Genomic DNA, 9,856 nt, shown 5'->3' on the forward strand with positions numbered 1-9,856 from the left:
CCAAATGTTGGTGTAAAAATGCAACCATTTGAAGTTTGAAACCAGCATTTGACATTCAAATGTTGTCTTTTGTATTGGTGAAATCAATGATATCAATATAAAATTTGCTAAGGCTGCAAATCCTATGACCCTTGAAAGGGTATCCCAGGGGCCTTTGGGTGTTTCATTTCTTTTCTTTTTTATAATTTGTTTTATTGGTTTTACATAATTTTATACATTTTAACTTTAACCATTTCAAAACATTAAAATAAAAGGTTATTTCAAACCTTCGGATCTCCCTCTCCCCCTCCATGGGTTATATATATGTATATATTCTGCATCTTTTACCATTATCTATCTGTTATATTTCCATAGTTACCATAGTTCATTTCACATTACAAATGTCATTGTATCCCTGCCAATGATTTTAACTGTTTACAGTGGTCTTTTAAATATGTTAAAAATTTATTCCAGTCTTTTAGAAATACTTGATCTTCCTGGTTTCTGATCTTTCCCGTCAGTCTCGCCATCAGTTTAATCTGCCATTCTTCTCTGGTCAGCACTTCTCCCTCCTTCCATCCATTGGGTGTTTCAGGTCTCCCTCTCTGAGGATGGCCTGACATCAGAAAGGGATATCCAAGACTACTTCCTACCACCATGGAAACCTCTGCAGCCTTGACCTTACTGATGTCAGAGTTCCAATACTGCTAAAGACAAAGGGGCAGAATGTGTCATGACCCCAGAAACAAGCCAGGTGACCAGGATACTGAGACAGAGTCTACAGGGTCATCCACTAGGAGACAGACCATGTTTCTGGCCCCAAGCCTAAAACTTATGGGACCACCGAACCATAAACTGGCAGGAAGGAGCCCACTGAGCCACATCCCAAAGCACCAGGGCCTTCAGAATTAGAGCCAGGACCTTCAGGGGTGCTTTCGCCTGTGCCTCTCACAGTACCTCACCAGTCCAACAGCACAAAGAGCTCGCCGGGCTGCAGACCATGGAGTTTAGGAGAACTGCCTACCTTCTGGTCAGAGGGCTGGCACTTTAAAAAACTCTAGACCTCTAAAAGGGAACAGAGGTGGACTGGAGGCATACGCTCAAAAGACTTAAGTTCACTTGTTGGAACAAGTTTCTCACTAGGAGCTCTCCTTAGTGCTGAAACAACTAACTTGCCTTGCCCTGTGGGCTCCTTTGGGAGACCAGCGCATGACGTTGTGTTGAGGGTGGATCATGAATGTGTTGGAGTGGATTTAAAGGAGGCATAAGTCTACAGGGTCCACAACTTTCTCAGTCACTCAATGCCCCCTCCCAAAAATCTATATGGGAGTACATAATAGTGAACACAATACTGAATCATACTGAACACAATCAGTACAATTTTTTTTATGTTGCTAAGAAGTAACCCCTTCTGTGTTTAGCAAGGCTTACTCTCAGGTAAATGAGTTTAGGATATCTAGACAGTGGGACTTAAATGTGGTGACCTCCAGATGTTGAATGACAACTCTCTTTATGCCCAGCCAACACAGCCAAGGGTTAATGGGAGTTGGAATTCAACAACATCTGAAGGACACCACACAAGTTATGCCATTGTCTAGTTCAGTGTTCTTCAACTTTGAGTCCAAATGTTGTACTACAATTCCCACCATCCCTTCCCATTGGTTACACAATCTGGGGATGGGTGGAGTTCTAGTCCAAGAATGAACTTAGAACGCAAGGCTGAAGAACACTGATGTAGTCTGTTGTGCTCTTAAAGGGTACTTTTTTAAGGGGAGAAATAAAATGTGATAAAGAAAGGCAGTATTCCCCAAAGAAAAAAATGATTTTCATAAATACAAAACCTTTCCAATGGAAAGGGTTTCAAGAACAGTAATAGATATGCATACATCCTTCATCTACATAAACAAATTAAGTCAGTTGAGGGGAGAGGTCAGCAAACCTGGATTGTAATGTTGCTATATCCTTGCTTGGCCTTTAGGCTTGTCCCTCAGTCCTGCCTCCTGGCTTTGTTCTCAACTTGTTCTTTGGGCTTTTGGTTCCCAATTGGTGACTCATCCTAGTCCGGACAGTGAACAGCAGCAAAAGAAGCAGTGCTGTGGTGAGCTGCTCACATAGCAGTTTTTTTGTTCGTTTGTTACATTTCTAACCCTTCTGTTCTACCCAAATGAGTTCAAGGTGGCACCAAAGGAGCATTGCTTTAAAGTTTGCATTTCTTTAACTGTTTTGATTAATGGTGTTGGAACTGGAAGCTAGTAGAAAGCTGCTCAAGATGCCCATGACCTTGAATGAGTTGGAAATAGCAGTAAAGTACACACACAGAGATGTGCACAAGGAAAGGCTGGCTGACATCTCACTTCTCTATTGGAAATTACCTTCAGGTGCTGATTTGGACTACAGAATGAGGCATTTTCCCAACAAGAACCACTTCCTATCTTCATTCAGTTCCCATCCACATTACTAAAGTGGAACTGAAGACGTGACAACCCTTTTAAGGGTTGTTGAAGAACACAAGTAAGAAAGACTCAGGGTGTGACTTCAGCAAGGCAGCAATCATGTCCATCCAAAACAATCACATAGAGCAGTACAATTTAGGAAGCGTTCACCATTCCAGACCAAGTGTGCATGGGCCAGGGCTTTTTGGCTGCTTCTAGCAACACTTTAGTCACACAAAGGTGTTTGTGGTTCATCTTGAAGGGCAAGGGGGAACATAAAGGATCACAATATACTACACAAACGCTATGCTATAGAACAAAAGAACATTACCTTCTCATCTCTGTCCCTCCCTTTCTCTCCCCCCCCCCAACTGAATGTGATCTAGAATGATAGGTAAAGGTACCCCTGCCCGTACGGGCCAGTCGTGTCCGACTCTAGGGTTGTGCGCCCATCTCACTCAAGTGTCCGAAGACACTTCCGGGTCACGTGGCCAGCGTGACATCGCTGCTCTGGCGAGCCAGAGCCACACACGGAAACACCGTTTACCTTCCCGCCAGTAAGCAGTCCCTATTTATCTACTTGCACCCGGGAGTGCTTTCGAACTGCTAGGTTGGCAGGCGCTGGGACCGAACAACGGGAGCGCACCCCGCCGCGGGAATTCGAACCGCCGACCTTTCGATCGGCAAGCCCTAGGCGCTGAGGCTTTTACCCACAGCGCCACCCGCGTCCCTCTGCTCCCTTGCTATGTGATTAGAGAATGATAGTGTCTCATATAAAATGTAAACCAACTGTGAAAAAAAAGGTGCTCTATGTACTTTTCCCTGTTTGCTTGTTTTGTGATGCAGGAAAAGCTCTAAACTAATTTTTTAAAAAATGGACCCACAATATTGAATGCACAACTCCTGGTGGATTTGAACATCTGAGCTTAAAGGTAAAGGTAAAGGGGACCCCTAACCGTTAGGTCCAGGGTGTAAATGTTTTAAATCAGGAAATGAACAATCTGCCTAGAAATTGCCCATATTCTGCACGGACAACTACGCAACTGTTTCCCCTCAAAGAACAGCTACTCTGATTTTATTTGGCACTAAATCTTCCACTCCAGTTTCAGAAGATTTATTTTATTTTTTGGAATGAAATAGTCACAATCTCTGCAAGAATCTACAAGTTAATGTGAAATATTTAATAAATCATTTAATATAAAAATTATTTTTAAAATATTAAACATTTTGAATATTAAATGCAATATAACAAGAACAGCAAGAACACATTGTCTCATAAAACACAACACTGGTATAATCTCTAAAGTAACTGGGGCTACACATTTTGGAAAACTCTTAATATACTTAAATATATATATATATATCTTCCAGTATCCATACCTAAGCAATGATATGCAATATGTTGTTGTTGTTTTCCCCCCTCTCACGTTTCCTTCTTTTTTACTAGAAGGAACAAATAAGCCCATTAACCAACCAACCAACCAAGTAGTCTTATGAACCTTTAAAATGAATTCACAGAGAGAGAAAAAATCTGTTAAATGCCAGCAGATTACTCAGAAAGTAAACCAAAGATCTAGCATGAAACCTGCATTTCTTTGACACTAGTTCTGTGACTCTCAGGGTGTTTCCAGATGGGGCTTTCATACTGTAAACAGGTCACTAGCAACAGAGTATTTCATTTCATTTTGGGTTTTTTTAATTATCAGGATTTCCCCAGAAAGGGTATGTCTGAATTTTGAAATTTTTCATTAGGTCAACCTGTTCTTAACTTCCGGCTTTTTATCAATAGTTTTAATGTATATTTTATATTTTATGTAAATCACTTGCATTATTTATGATTAAGTGGTGTACAGCTTCTGTTAAATAAATAAATAAAAATTAAATGGGGACTGGCATTTCTCCCCCCCCCCTGACAATTTCATGTGACACTACAAAAACACTTGTACTTATGTGGGTCACTGATCCCTCCCCCCCCCCATAAAAAATACCCAATCTGCAAGCACGCACCCCCCCCCCACCCATTCCTGTCTGCTTGGCTGCAGTGAGAAACAGACTATATGGACCTTTGATCTGATCCAGCATGGAATCATTTATACCAGAAATGGGGAACCTGTGGCCCTTCAAATGTAGGTCCCATCCCTTGTCACAGCTCCCAACCTCCCTTACCACAGGCCATTCAGGCTGGGGCTGGTGGGAATTGGAGTCCACCAACATCTCAAGGGGATTGTTCTAGAAACTAGATAATACTTGGGGTCGTTTCCAACTCTACAATTCTATGATTCTATGATTTGTTTCCCTTTCCTGGTTTATACCAGAAACTTTAACTACAAGGCAGAGGTAATTACTTGCTCTACTCCAGCGCAACACTGACCCAATTCTTCACGAGGAAAGGCACTGACATGGAAATTCTTAGCCAGAAAACTATTATGCCATTATGTGATATGCTTCTAAATATCAGTCACAAACATGAGAGCGCTATTGTGTTCATGTCCTGCTTGTGGGATTCCCATAAGCATCTGGTTGGCCACAAAACGCTGGACTAGACAGGCCTTTGATCTGGACATTATTATGTTCTTAAGCTGTTTGCTTTGAGCCCCGGTGTTCGCTATGAGGAAAACAAATTCACAGAATTCTCTGCAAGGGGATAGGATGGACCTCTGCTCCCTTACCACCACTGCCCTGTGCTTGACAGACCACAATAACCATGTCCTTTTGTGGCACTGCCATGCCACGTCAGGCCAGCAAACAGCTGCTCCCTTTGGGAAATGGCTTCCACTTTGGGGATGAAGGGCTGTAGCTCAGCGGTAGACAATCTACTTTCCATGCAGAAGGTTCTAGGGGTTCCGCCTCTGACAACTCCAGGTAGGGCTGAGAAAGGCCCTCTTCTGAAACTCCGAAGGGCTACTACCAGTGAGTGTAGACATCACTGAAGTTAGGCAGACCAAGGGTTTGACCCATTATACGGAAGCTTTCTTTAGTATTCCAATGTTATTGACACAAAAGCAGTGATGGGCTTGTGAGTCACAGCATTGGAGCTAAGCCCCTGAGAGATTTCCCCACTTTTTAAAGCATTCAAGGAGGCTTACAATTTCATGACCCAACTGCCTCAAAAAATGGAGACGCAAAAGAGCCCCAAGTCAAATAAGAAGGCATTGATCTAAGACTGCAAAATGGTGGAGCTTTAAGGGCTGCTGAACTTCCCATACAAATCAGTGCAGAGGGGTGAGTCTCCCTTTAGCAGTATAGCTATTTTGGTAATATCTAATGCTGTTGTTATCTAATATATCAGGTGATGTGTTTTGGACCACAACTCCCATCAGTCCCAGGCAGGAAGACTGTGCTAGCTGAATCTGGTGGAAGGCATAGCTGGAAACATCTGGAAAACACTGGGTTGAGGATGGCTGTGTTCATCATCATAGTCTGGTTAAGCTTTGAACAACATCACATTCTTCCATTAAGAAAAGACTCAGTGCTAGATCTCTGGGGCAAATCTTCACCAAACATATAGCACCACCATATGCATGTTTATTTGTAAGTGTGCTGCTGAGTTCAGTGGGGTGCGTGCCACAGTGAGTGTATATAGGATTACAGCCGTAATGAAAACGGGTTCTTACCATGTAATCGGTAGCTGAAAAATACCTCTAACAAGATCCTGGTATGGCACAATTAATGACTGAGCCTACAAAATCACGACTTGAAGCCTTTATAATGCAATCCTATACATTATAGGATTGAGTCCTGTTGAGTTGAATAGGGTTTACTGCTAGGCTAATGGAATGCAGCCTTAAAACTCAAATTTCCTTGAGAGAAATATTACCATTGATCAATATATTGCCCTTTTAAAAAGACAAACACAACCGCTTGCAATTGTTTTTGTACATAACAGAGTTCCAAAAATCCCTGCTTACGATGCAGTTCAGCAGGTTCACTGGTATGGTACACTCTCAAGAACGAAGACACATGAGATGTGAAGAATTAACATGTGAAATGTGAAATAGTGTTCCCATGTTATATCCTCTGCTTTATCACAGAAGTAGTAGGGATCAAAAGACTGTTCAGTTCTTCACACGTCAGCCACAAGAAAAGAGCAGATGCGCTCCCATCAGATGTCAAAGAAATAAACAACTATCTGACTTTCAGGAGACATCTGAAGGTAGCCCTGCTTAGGAAAGTTTTTAATGTTTGAAGTCTTATTCTGTTTTTAATGCTCCATTGAAAGCCACCCAGAGTGGCTGGGGAAACCCAGCCAGATGGGTGGGGTATAAATAAATTGTTGTTGTTGTTGTTGTTGTTTCCCAGATGTTGTGAGCAGGTGACTCAAGGCATACTACAATTCTAGGCAAGGCAACCCTACCCCTGCTCATTCCAGATATATTCACAATTCACATATATACACACTTGACCCATGGTTAGGTTTCTACTATAACCAAAATATAGCAAGCCAGTTCCTGAGCCTGTGTAACAGCTACCTACTACAAGACTCCCAAAAGGAACTAGGGAATTAAATTCCATGCCTCCAAAACTTTTCTACTTTCCCACTATTTGGGGCACAACAAAGCAATAACAACAAGAACAACAACTTGTGGTTTCAGAGCAGTGAAACAGTTATATGATTTAGATTTTTCTAGAACAGATGTTTGCAGTACTAAAGGACACTGGTGCTGCTATGGGGGCAAAGCAATCCTTATAAATAATGCAAATGTAACTAGTGATAGAGAAGAAATTCAATTAAGTTACCATTTAAAGCCAAGTGTATCAAATTCACACTTAAAAAAATAATAATATGAACCAAAACACAGCTATCCTTCAAAATTCGCACTTATCCTAACGTTGTGATGCAGTTCTCCAACCAGCCGGTATTTACATAAATTCATGTAATTAGGGGAAAGTGTGCATAAAAATGAAGCTCTTAGTGAAAATAGCATGTAAAAATGTATTATATTAGAAAAATGTTGTAAAAAAAGTATGTAATAGTAAAAACTGCACATAAAAATATGTCTATTAAGAGAAATTCACACTAAAATGCAGATGAATTTTCATGAGAATTCTTTTCTTATTAAAAAAAATCACAACTTGCTGCAAATGTAGAAAACTGAATTTAAGACAGGGAAACTGAGAAACTGAGAGAAGAACTGAAATTGACAGATCCTTTCAACTCTGGTGATAGCATTCTGTAATCAAGATGCTCATTCTGTTTTATGTGGCTGGGGGATAGGAATAATCCTTTAAAATAAGAGAATCTGGCAATGTTAAAATACACCGAGAAACTTTTAACAGTTCCCTTTCTGCTGAAATTATCCATCTTCCTGTCTCTTAGATCTCTGATGGCTTGCTTCAGTAAATGGAAAACTGGAGCGTAGTCCAGCCCAAAGCAGCATTTTCCTGTGATATCTCCTGAATTTATTAAAGTTTCACATTGTTACCTTCAGTACATTGGGAAGTTTAACTTACCAGCTGCTGACACTGCTCTGGTGGCCCAAGTTCTGTACCTGCTTCCTAATGGGCAGCCTCTGTCGCTTCTTGAGTAGGGAACTGTGGTTGATTTAGAAAATAAGGAGGGACAGTGTTTCAAATGACTTAAGAAAGAGAACAGGAACAATCACTTCGTTCTGGGGTTGTTGGTTTTTTTTTTTCATTTTCTTCTCTCAGATGAGTTCTGTACCTTCAGAAAGAAGGAAGGAAGGGAGGGGAGAGGAAGTCAACAGCCCTTTAGCTTTCCTGCAAAAAAAATAAGGAAACGGCAGATAGCCATCTCATTTTCTCTCAAACAAAATGGTTGGAAAAATAAATATCACTAAACCAAAAGAAATTCCTCAAGTATTATATCTTTATGATGGATTTCGTAGGGTGTAATTTATAACTTGATGGGTGGAATGCGATCAAAACAAACACAATGTTCCAAAACGTAGAGCCTTGCCTTTGGGGAGTAAGATGCCCATATCTAGAAGCATTTTAACAGCCCTAGCCAGAAGAATACAGGCAGGGAAAATATACTAGGCAATTCAAAGACGGAGGAAAGATCTCGGTGTACACAAATAAAACTAATAGCCTCAATAGTACGTTTATTAAAGAATAAATGTACATAAAGAAAGAAAATGGGTTCAGGCTTTTTGTGTGCTTTTGATGAGGTGAACATATAAATCTGAAGTGCAATCATAAGCATGTTTATTCAGAAGAAAGTCATATATATATATAATGAGAGAAAATTGCTGCTTGCCACAAGTACTATCCCAAAAGATCATTTATTGCAAGAGTGCTCATTGTGCTCTTGCCAGGGGGGGCAGATCTTTTGCCCCTGTGTTGAGGGATGGTTACTACAGGAGGTCTTCTGACACGTGAACATGGCTTGAGCAAAGATAGGAATTATTTGTGGCACCTCTCACAGCACGTGTGGCTGATCATTCCTTTCTGTTTTGAGCCTGAATCAGTTGCTGCCACAGGAGTAGCCAAACTAAGCCTCCTGGTGCATATTTTGCTCTAGGACAGAGATAGGCAACCTAAGGCCCAGGGGCCAGATGCGGCCCAATCGCCTTCTCAATCCAGCCCATGGACGGTCCAGGAATCAGTGTGTTTTTACATGAGTAGAATGTGTCTTTTTATTTAAATGCATCTCTGGGTTATTTGTGGGGCATAGGAATTCGTACATATTTTTTTTCAAAATATGGTCCGGCCCACCACATGGTCTGAGGGACGGTGGACCGGCCCATGGCTGAAAAAAGGTTGCTGTGCCCTGCTCTAGGATGCTTAGTTTGGTCAGAATCGGAGTATATACACTTCCACAGTTAATGCTAAATACATTACTTGTGGTCAGTGATTTTGGAGGGCGTGGGGGTATACATACCCCTAAACATTTTGCGAATCTTTGTACTTTTGTCCATTTACTGTATTTATTTTTCCCAATTTGAACTATAAAATGGTGATTTTTCTTGACTCAAAATGAGAGTACCCCTAAACATTTTTTAGGGGGGAAAGTGCTGCTTAATGAGCCATCATAGTCATGAAAATTCGAGTCCTGGGCTTTTTAGACTCGTCTACCCATGTACTCTCTGAAACCAAATGGGCGCACTGGTTGTCAGATGTGACATATTTTCCAGCTCTTCTACCCCACTATTCCCCTCCTCCGCAGATCTCTGTCTCTCCCTATCCCAACCATTAGTCAGCATTTTGTGGCTACTGAACACACTCGATCCCATTGGGCTGTTTGGGGGATTCACCCACTAAGGGGGATTCACATACATACTTCTGGAGTTCCCCTAGGCCTGCTGGCATCTCTCCTCTGTGGGTGAATGACATAAGCAATGACACTCAAGCATTAGAAATAGCATGAATTTTGCTTCTTCTGGTTTTGTTTTCTAATGGAGGAATCACACAATCGCCAGCCTTCAGCATGGAATGATACAGCCCAGGATCAGTTTTACTATGTGATGAGGCCTATGTTTCTCTAT

General features: G+C 41.4%; 1 protein-coding gene across 1 annotated transcript in view; it reads right to left on the bottom strand.

The window, feature by feature from the left end:
- The window catches only part of ZNF366 (zinc finger protein 366), a 31,730-nt gene extending 23,669 nt beyond the window's left edge, over positions 1-8,061 (bottom strand). Inside the window, exon 1 of the mRNA XM_028749119.2 lies at positions 7,863-8,061. The gene's annotated coding sequence lies outside the window, so the exon portion shown is untranslated. The remainder of the gene's footprint in view (positions 1-7,862) is intronic.
- Positions 8,062-9,856: the final 1,795 nt, after the last annotated feature.

Source organism: Podarcis muralis, chromosome 11 (genome assembly GCF_964188315.1).
Source record: "Podarcis muralis chromosome 11, rPodMur119.hap1.1, whole genome shotgun sequence".
In the NCBI taxonomy this organism is placed as follows: Eukaryota; Metazoa; Chordata; class Lepidosauria; order Squamata; family Lacertidae; genus Podarcis; species Podarcis muralis.